The following is a 9,791-nucleotide window of genomic DNA, read 5'->3' as shown; positions in this document are numbered from 1 at the left end:
CCATGAGAATTTTGTAATGTATATAATTATAGAATCACTATGACATATACTTGAAACTAATATTGTATGTCAACTATATTTCAATTAAAATTAAAATAAAAAATAGAAGGAAGGAACTTCTTCAACCAGATGAAGGGTATTGTAAAAAACTCACAGCTAACATAATAGTGGTGAAAGACTGAAAGCTCTTCCCTAAGATCAACAACAAGGATTCTATTCATTCACTACTATTCAACATCGTATTGAAGGTTCTGGCCAAAGCAATTAGGAAATAAGTAAATAATTAAAATAAAATAAAACATATACAGGTTGGAAAGGAAGAAGTAAAATTATCTCTATTCACAGATGACATGATCTTATATATAGAACATCCTAAGGAATTTTAGAAGAACTTAACATGTTCAGCAAGATTGCAAGATATCAGATTAATTACAACAATCAACTATATTTCTATACACTTGAAATGAACAACCCAAAAATGAAATAAAATTTCATTTACAACAGCATCAAGAAGAATGAAATACTTAGCAATAAATTCTTAAGAACCATAAAACTTATAATCTAAAAGCTACAAAGCATTTTTGAAAGAAATTAAATACCTAGATACAAAGACATATGTTCATGAATTGGAAGACTTATTATTAAAATGGCAATAATCCCCAAACGACTTACTCATAAAATATTATTCCTATCAGAATCTCAGCTGAATTCTTTGCAGAAATTGACAAACTGATTCTAAAATTTGTATGGAATTGCAAGGGATTCTAAATAGCCAAAACAAATTTGAAAATGAAGAACAAAGTGGAAGACACGCTTTCTGATTTCAAAATTTACTATAAATCAATGATGATCAAGTAAGTGTGGCAAGCGGCACCAAGAACAGATATATATATAGATTACTTGAATAAAAATGAGTGTCCACAGATAAACTTACACCAGTTTGGTTAACTGGTTTCAGCCAGGGTGCCAAGGTCATCCAAATGGGGAAAGAATAGTTTTTCCAACAACTGTAGCTGATACAATTGAACAGACACATGAGAGGAATGAAATCCAACCCTCATACCATATGTGAAAATAAATTCAAAATGGCTCACAGACCTGAATAAAAGCTAAAATTATAATATTCTTAGAAGAAAACAGGTATAAATCTTCATGACCTTGGATTTGGCAAAAGATTATTATATATGACTCCAAAAGCATGATCAACAGAAGCAGATAAACTGGACTTCATCAAAATTTAAAACTTCTGTGCTTCAGAAGTGATCAAGAAAGTCAAAAGGAAACCGGCACAATGGGAGAAAATACTTGCAAATCATCCAACCAATCAAGGACTTATAAAAATCTTGTACAACTCAATAATAAAGAGACAATCTAAAGAAAAAATAAGCAAGCAATCTGAACTGACATTTACCCAAGGAATATTACAAATGGCCAGTAAGCATACGAAAAGGTGCTGGACTTCATTAGTCATCAAGGAAATGCAAACAGGAACCATAAGGAAATATAGTTTCATACCCACTAGGATGTCTACAATCAAAAAATTGAATAGCAAGTGTGAGGATTTGGAAAAGCCAGAACTCTCAAAACTGCAGGTGGGGACATAAAACGGTGCCAATACTTCAGAAAACAGCCTGCAGTTCTTTGAGCAATTAAACATAGAGTTACCACAGTAATTCCACTCCGAAGTATATATCCAAGAGAAATGAATACTTATGTCGACAAAAAAATTTGAACGTGAATGTTTATAGGAGCATTATTCATAAGAGCCAAAAAGTAGAAATAACCCAAATATCCATAAATAGATGATTTGATAAACTGTAGTATATCCATACTATGGAATATTATTCAACCATAAAAAGGAATAAAATTCTGGTGCACACTTCAACACAGATGAACCTTGAAAACATGCTAAGTGAAAGAAGACAGTAACAAAAGACCACAATATGGTATGATTCCACTCATGTGAAATGTTCAGAACAAGGATAGCTATAAAATGTGTATTAGTAGAGAAGTAGGGAGTGAAAGCTAAAGGGCACAAAGTTTCTTCTGAGATGATGAAATGTTTTAAAATTGACAGTGGTAACTGTTGCACATATCTGTAAATATACTAAAAACCATTGAACTATACACATCAAATGGATGAATTGTACAGTATGTATCTCTCAATAAAGCTACTATTTAAACAAATGTGTCAAGACTCCAAAAATAATAACAAGCAAAACTGGTTGCAACCCAAATGCTGTATAATATAAAATATTGTATAACTATGTCATGTAACACTGAACACTAATGAGTCATGGTTTTTATGTATGTGTGTATATATATATATGTGTGTGTATATATACATATATAAATGAATGAGTTTATATACATATTTAAATGAGTGAGTCTGTAAAAAAACATTGAGTTTAAAAAAAAGCTACTTACAGAAGAATACATGTAGTAGGACTCTAGTTACATAAAGGAGTCATCATGCAAAATAGGAAGGGAATTACTGAGTTCAGGGAGTGAACATCTCTGGAAGGGGAGAAGGAGATGGAAAGGAGGAGGAACAGACAGGGGCAACTGGTTAAGACACATGTCATTTAATTATTACTGTTTAAATTATATATTCTCTTTGGTTTGTATGGTTTTTTTTTTTTTTAGGAGAGCAAGGTACAGGCTTTTATTTAGAGATAAAGTGAAAGAACAGAGCTTACGCCAGGAGGGGACAAGAGAGTCCATGGTGGTGCGTTGTCTAGGGGATTTATAGGCAGTTGAGAGACCAAGAGTTAGGGAGGTGGATCCACCAGATGGTCTCTCAGTTTTTATTTTTAAAGAGACACTAAGTTTCTTATCAGTTTTCCAGACTATTTTGTGGAGTTAACAAGAAATTTACTGTTTTGATCCTTTCTCAGAATAGCAGTTTTTTGGTTTGGGAGCATATCAGTCAAGGCTGCTTGTTTTGCTTTCAAGGTGAGCTGAGTTACTGACTTGATGAGGGCTGGAGGAGGAAAAGCAGCATCTGGGTAAAGTTAAAGATAAACTGGGTTGTATGGTATTTTTAAAAATCATTTTTAATGAATAGATAACATTGGGTTTTAATCTGGAAAGCATACCTTCTTTTTGTATCCTTCATAGCCCTTATGGAAGTGCCTCATGCACAGAAGTATTTTGTCTGCATATGAATATAAACACATACTGTCCACATGTATATGTGCAGGTGAGGCAAGGGATTAATTATTTTTAAATCAATTCAAATGTTTGGGTACCAATGGGCAAAACACTGAACAAGGTACTCTTCTAAAGGGATAACAACAATCCCTAGCAATAAAACAAATTTCCAAATAACAATTACACAACTAGATTCTTTTAATAAAGGACATTGTATTTCCAGTATCACAGAAGTACATGCAAAGTGTTATGAGAACACAGAGAAAAGCAAGGTTAATTCCAACCACAAAGATTAATTCCACCTAAGAGAATTTCATTGAGAATGTGGCGCCTGAGACTGGTCCTGAAGTGTAGGTAAGACTGTGATAGGCAAAGGATGAGGAAAGGGTATTCAAAGAGAAGAAAAGAGTACAAACAGTAACAGTAATCATTATTAAACATTTAGAAGTTCTAATAAAAATGGTAGCAGCTAACATTTATTGATTGCATTTTATGAGCCATGGACTATTCTAAGTATTTTTAAATGTATTACACCATTTATTCTTGTATTATTCCTTAATGAATGGCATCAATGGTATAAGGTAAAGAAAACTATGCAGACTTGGATTACAAATGCTTGAATGATGAATGCCATGTTTTGGGTTGAGGAGGGAGTATAAAGATAATACTGGAAAAGTAGTTTATGCAAAGCTCATGAAAGGCTTAAATTCTTAAATGAAGAAGACTGACAAACAGGAGACACTGAAGGAAAGAAAGAAATAGGAGAAACATTCCAGAAGGAAAATCAACAGGATTTGATGGCAGTTTGAATGGAGTATGTAGTAGAATAAGAAATCAAAGATTATTAGTTTTGTGCCCAAGGGAGCTGCTAGCCCACCAACAGAAGGACTTATAAAAGACCAAAAACACATGAAGAAAAATAAGTTTGGGAGCCAAAGCAAGGAGTTAAACTTGGTTGAATCTGTGGCACAAGAAGGATACTCAGGGGACTGGCAGCAAGCCATTGAAATTAAGGTTCAGATAGCTAGAGAGAACTTAAAAATAAAAAGGTAGATTTAAGTCCACAGATGCAAAAGACAAAGCCCCATAAGTATATGTAGAAATTATCAGGAGAAAGAAGATGTATAGAAAAGACAAAGGGAATGAAAAAATCATTATATTTGGAGCACTGAGTTTAAGGCAAAGAAGAGGTGCAAGGATGCATTGAAAGAATGGTTACTGGAAGTACAAGATTATTCAAAAGGGTGAGAGAAACATCAGCACACGAAACTAAAAGTCTAGTTGAACTGGACCAAATATTAAATGGAATATTTAATTTATAGGTAATAACAAAAAAATAATCTGCATACACTAGGTTTTAGAGACAAACTTTCCTTCAAGATGCTAAATTCAACAAAATGGATATATTTCACATTTATTCACTTACTACAAAGCTGTCCTTCTAAGGAAAAGTAGCCAGAAGACCAAAAAAAAAAAAAAAAAGCAGTAAGGACATAACAGTAGACAACTCAAATATGAAAGATCTGAGATACTTTAAAAGCCTAACATGTCACTGGGAGTACTTTTAGATCAGAATTCTTTACCCACCTCCCATACCTGCCAAAAACCATGAATGAGAAAAATATAAAATCCTAAATCTGAAAATTTGAACAGGGATCTATAACATCCTTCCAATCTTTCTGTACCCAATAAAACTGTATTCAAATGGAAAAATATAGATTTTTTCATAGAAATTTTAATTATTACCTTTCCCACCAAGTTCTAAACCACCTAGAGGTAGCATTTCATATTTAGAATCATATACAGAGACTCCCAAAGGACTTGAGAGGTAAGGGCTCCCCAACAAAGGAGTGTAGATAAGAAAGACAATAGGTATCTGTGTTCCTCTTAAATAATCAGAGAATTTTAATTCAAAATAAGATGAGGACCTGGAAGAAAAGGGAATCACTGAAACCTATAAATTACAGCATATGGTTTGAATAGAAATGAACATCCTCAAAGTATTTCTTGTTATACAATGAAAACATTATAGAGATGTTTTTGCATCTATATCCCTCATTTTAGCATTTGACTACACTAACACCTGAATTCTGAGCCAGAGACATCCCCAGTATATCATTAGGTGTAACTTAAAATATCAAGTAGACTTGGACAGTGTCAATGACAGCAACGTCATGATTTAAACCATGAAAGTATCTGAATTCAAACCTGTTGGGAGTTAGGAGAGCAGTTATTCATACTTCTTGTGGTCCCTGGTAGTCCCAGATTTATGAAAATCATTATGCTGAAAGAAAAAACTAAAATGTTTTGAAGAATAGTAGGAATTTTAGGTGAATGGGGTAACTGAGTCAACTTGAGAATCAATCAAAAACATGCTATCAACTGCTTAGCTGGTGACTCATTTGCAAACTCAAATTATCTATTATTGAGTAACTGATAAATACCACTGACAGTCCTTGGCTATGTTGATCCTTATCAATCAAACATTAGACTAACTTATAGTTAACATGTTTGAATGATTAAATATGTAATATCAGGGTCAATTCATGTGCCTTAACTTTGGTGGTCCTAATTAGACAGGATACACAAAACCTTAGAATCTTAAAAAAAAAAAAAAAATCAAAGCGTGAGTCTATGTGACTCAACCAAATGACTCCATAATTCTGTGCCTCAGGAAAGCTAAAATGCTTGCAAAATAAAATCTTGACTTTTTAGGCAGTATCACGCTTTATTGTCAACCAATTCCCTATGATTATGAGTCTTATCAAAATATAAAAGGAACATATATGCAAAAGAAGATGCCTGGTAACTGAGGGTTTAAGAAATATGTATCATGAATGGAAAGGTATACATCTTGCAGCCTTCAGTATACTACCTATTTCCTAATATCCATCTCTCTCAATCCCAGAGGTCACTCTTCCTAATCCCAGGGGTTAGCAATATATTGCAAATGAAAATGGCAGCAAATTCTGCATTTCCTATATCAACAGTTCTGCATTTCCTATATCAACAAAGATATATTTCTCCCAATCCCTTCCTTAATCACAGAATCAAATGCCAAATAAATTGCATATACCGCTCACTCCCTACATATGCTAAGCCATCTCCCTTCAGAAGACCTCTGTAGTTCAACTGACATTGACAGCTAATCTGTCTCAAAATATATGCTTCCTTGAAAAGAAATGGCCATTACCAAACTCCACTGCGTCAGCTGTAGCGTTGGCTTCTTATACTTTACAGGCCAAAGACTTTAGTTCAATAAATCACCAAGACCACATCTGGTATGAAATTTACTTTCCTGCCATATATGAATAAAAAGTTAAGCAGCTAAGTGTAAACAAAATTACAGAGTATCTAGAGATATGCTATATTTGAAGCATTTTAACACTATACCAATATATTTAAAACAAATACTGAATTTTTTATTACAATAGATTTGAAAAGACTTCTACAAGTGAAGCTTAGATTAATAAGTTGAAAATAAAGTATAAATTTGAAAGTAAGAAGGTTCATTTTCTAAAACAGTCTGTGATTTCTATTTTTCACTATTCAGATTAAATAGTTCTATGGTAAAGATGATAGGAACAGATCAGACAATCCTTAAGATTATCTAAACAGCAAAATTCTTTCAAATACTTTTTCTTAAGTAGGGAGAAACATTCAGGAAATATTTATGAAACAAAGAAAGAATCAGCCTCAAAACTGTTCTACAACAGTTCTACCCCCATATATTCAGTATAAAACAGAGACAATAGCCTCTAAAATGTGTTCACAGGAAAATAAATATTCCATGATACGTTTGGCAAACTTTCTCTGAGTCCTGTTGCCTTTGTTCTTCTTAAGACTCAGTTCCCCACATTGCTATGTCTAAAAGCTTTTTCTCAGGTGGCTCAGTAAAGAATAAACTGTCTGTGAAGTTAAACTAGCTAAACATTTTCTAAGTAAGATACTGGCATTGTCTTTTATTCTTTCACAGAGGTCTGATGACTTTTCTTTGGTCACCCTCTTCAATCTTCCTGTAGCCAAGAAGAGTAACTCCTCGCTCTAATCATAAGCAACACACTGGACTAAAGACTCCACACACCAAAGAAAAACAAACACACACACACATACAAACACTTTGGAAGGAGCATAGCTGAAAAAACATGTTCTTAGTTCCTCATTTACTCTGTTCTCTGGCTAACTATTGCCACCCAACCACACTGCCACCGATGCTACCACCACCATACCCCCCCACCAAGACTTGAAATAACTGCTTTAAATTTTGTTTAGTGCATTGAGCAATAGCTTGTAAAAGGATGCAATCCAGCTGAAACATTTGACAGACAGTGTTAAGCACCAGGGAACTCCTACCAACCATTTTACTTTAAAAGGTACTTTGATGTTGGCTATCTTTCATGTACCTCTTTCATGGTACATTAATAAAGAAAACGGAGCTGAAGTAAATCAAGTCCCAGGGTCACATCTAGAATTACAGCACTGTAGGTACCTGATGAAATACGGATTAATGCTGCATGAGTGGTGAATAAATAAAAGCACCTCCACCCCCCAATCAGGCAAGTTTTACAAGTGCAGAACTTTATTCTGCCACCAGACCTGAGACATCTTTAATCCCCCCAAGGCCCTGAAACCTAATTATCATAATGTGAACCCAAATGTTAGGGTCCCTTCAAAATGCAAGTGCTATGAAGCAGAAAAGTAATGGGAATTAAGCTGATTGTAACCTTAGAAATGTATGGATGTAAGGAACTTGAAAGTGGTATTTCAGAAAGTTAGGAGAGCATAATAAAAAGATTTAGCCACATAATATACGTTTGAATCAAAAGGTCCCTCCCTCAAAAAAATTATATATATATATATATATATATATAGATAGATATATAGATATATAGATATATAGATATATATATATAGATATAGATATATAACACACAAATAAGGTGGATTCAAAAACTATTATTTGCAAATATCAATTTCTGGCCCCAGAACTTTACATCCTATGTAGCTGAATGAAAAGGATCTCAACAACAAAGAATTCTAGCAATTTTGTATTCTTCCAATGCAATTGAAATGAGAGACAGCACCATAGTGATTCTATACAACCCAAAGAGTTCTAAAAAAAAAAAGACCTTAAATATTCCCAAATAATCAACTGAATACATTTTTTCAAGTGTTGCTCAAAGATGAGGAAAAACAAACAAGCTGTTTAATGTCAGAAAATAAGAAAATATGTATCAGAATAGGCCATAGAGTTAATGATCTCAAGGTAAAGCTCATTCCAATAGTAATTTGTTGATGATACAGTCTTATCTCTTACACATCTGATTGTAGAAACAATGATCAAAAAAGAAATAAAATTATACAATATATATTCATTTTGTATTCACTACTTATCTGTGTACACTGCAACATATAATTCGGTATAAATCAAGACCATTCTGGGTCCTAATCACAGAGATGGTTACTTAAAGTCCCAAGAGATTTATCTACACTGCAACCCTATAATGTGGTTCCTAACTTAATCAGGTATACTACTTATGGAAAGGTCTACATATAATTATTCCATCTATTTACAAGCATTAGAATCTTAAAAATTATTCTTCTCTACTCAACTGATGTCTCTGTAACAGAAAACACTATTTACTGATGCAATTTAAGAAATAACAGAATTATGTATATATGAAAATGGTAAACTACTTCACTCTACTTTCAAGATCACAGTAAAATGTTAGTTTGGAGGAGGACCTAGGATTGTTAACACTATACATACACAAAATGACATAGAGAAAAAATGTAAAACAATTGCTCAAAATAATATGCTGTTCCTTCTGTTTCTAAAGGTTATCAAAAGCACTCATAAAATCCGAAAGTTCATCAACTGTTATATTAAGGCTGAACATATTGTTGTTTAATTTATATTCTAAGTTCTGTTATAGAAATACACTTGTCTAAACAGAACATCTGTTTTGGTTATAATATATTGTATCTTTGGCAAGAACTTGTAATAAAACTAACAAAAACAATCAAGAATCTTTATTGGATCTGGCAACAAAAGCAGATTTGTAACCAAAAACCCTTAAGAGGAAAAATGACCAACACTGGGCTCTAGGCCAGTTCTAATCTAAGTCAATAAACAAAGATCTGCAAGAAGGGCTATAGTTAAGCAGAGGAGAGGTTGGGGTAACTCCTGCAGATACTTAAATTGGACTTAGGGATATACAGAAACACATGGGTTACAAAACTGGTAAAACATACTTTATTTTGATCAAAATTGTCAAACTGAATCTGAATCCAAATAGTATCTTAAAACCAAACACACACGTACCCCATAATTACTCATTCCTTATGCCTCCTTTCCAACATACCTCACTGAAATGGTCTACTTCAATGTGTATTTTCAAAAATATTCTGGTTGATGCAACAAAATGAACATAAATTCTATTGGTTGTACAACAATTTTTAAATTTACTTAATGTCCTAAATATCCCAGAAAGGAAGCTTCATAAATAGGAGTCTAGTGCTTATAATAGTCACAGAAATGGAGAAAGGATTATCAATCGGTGAAAGGCAAAAAAATCCTACAGTATCACAGCACATTTTCTCAAGCCATCTCTGTAGAAAGAAGTGAGACAAATACT

At 33.3% G+C, this 9,791-nt stretch overlaps 1 protein-coding gene across 2 annotated transcripts in view; it reads right to left on the bottom strand.

The window, feature by feature from the left end:
* The window catches only part of SRBD1 (S1 RNA binding domain 1), a 202,996-nt gene that overhangs the window by 112,716 nt on the left and 80,489 nt on the right, over nucleotides 1-9,791 (bottom strand). The window lies entirely within an intron of this gene.

The sequence above is a fragment of the Manis javanica genome, chromosome 1 (assembly GCF_040802235.1).
Source record: "Manis javanica isolate MJ-LG chromosome 1, MJ_LKY, whole genome shotgun sequence".
NCBI classification, from domain to species: domain Eukaryota; kingdom Metazoa; phylum Chordata; class Mammalia; order Pholidota; family Manidae; genus Manis; species Manis javanica.
Note: the sequence above shows the minus strand (reverse complement) of the source record. Positions and strands in the feature narration are given on the sequence as shown.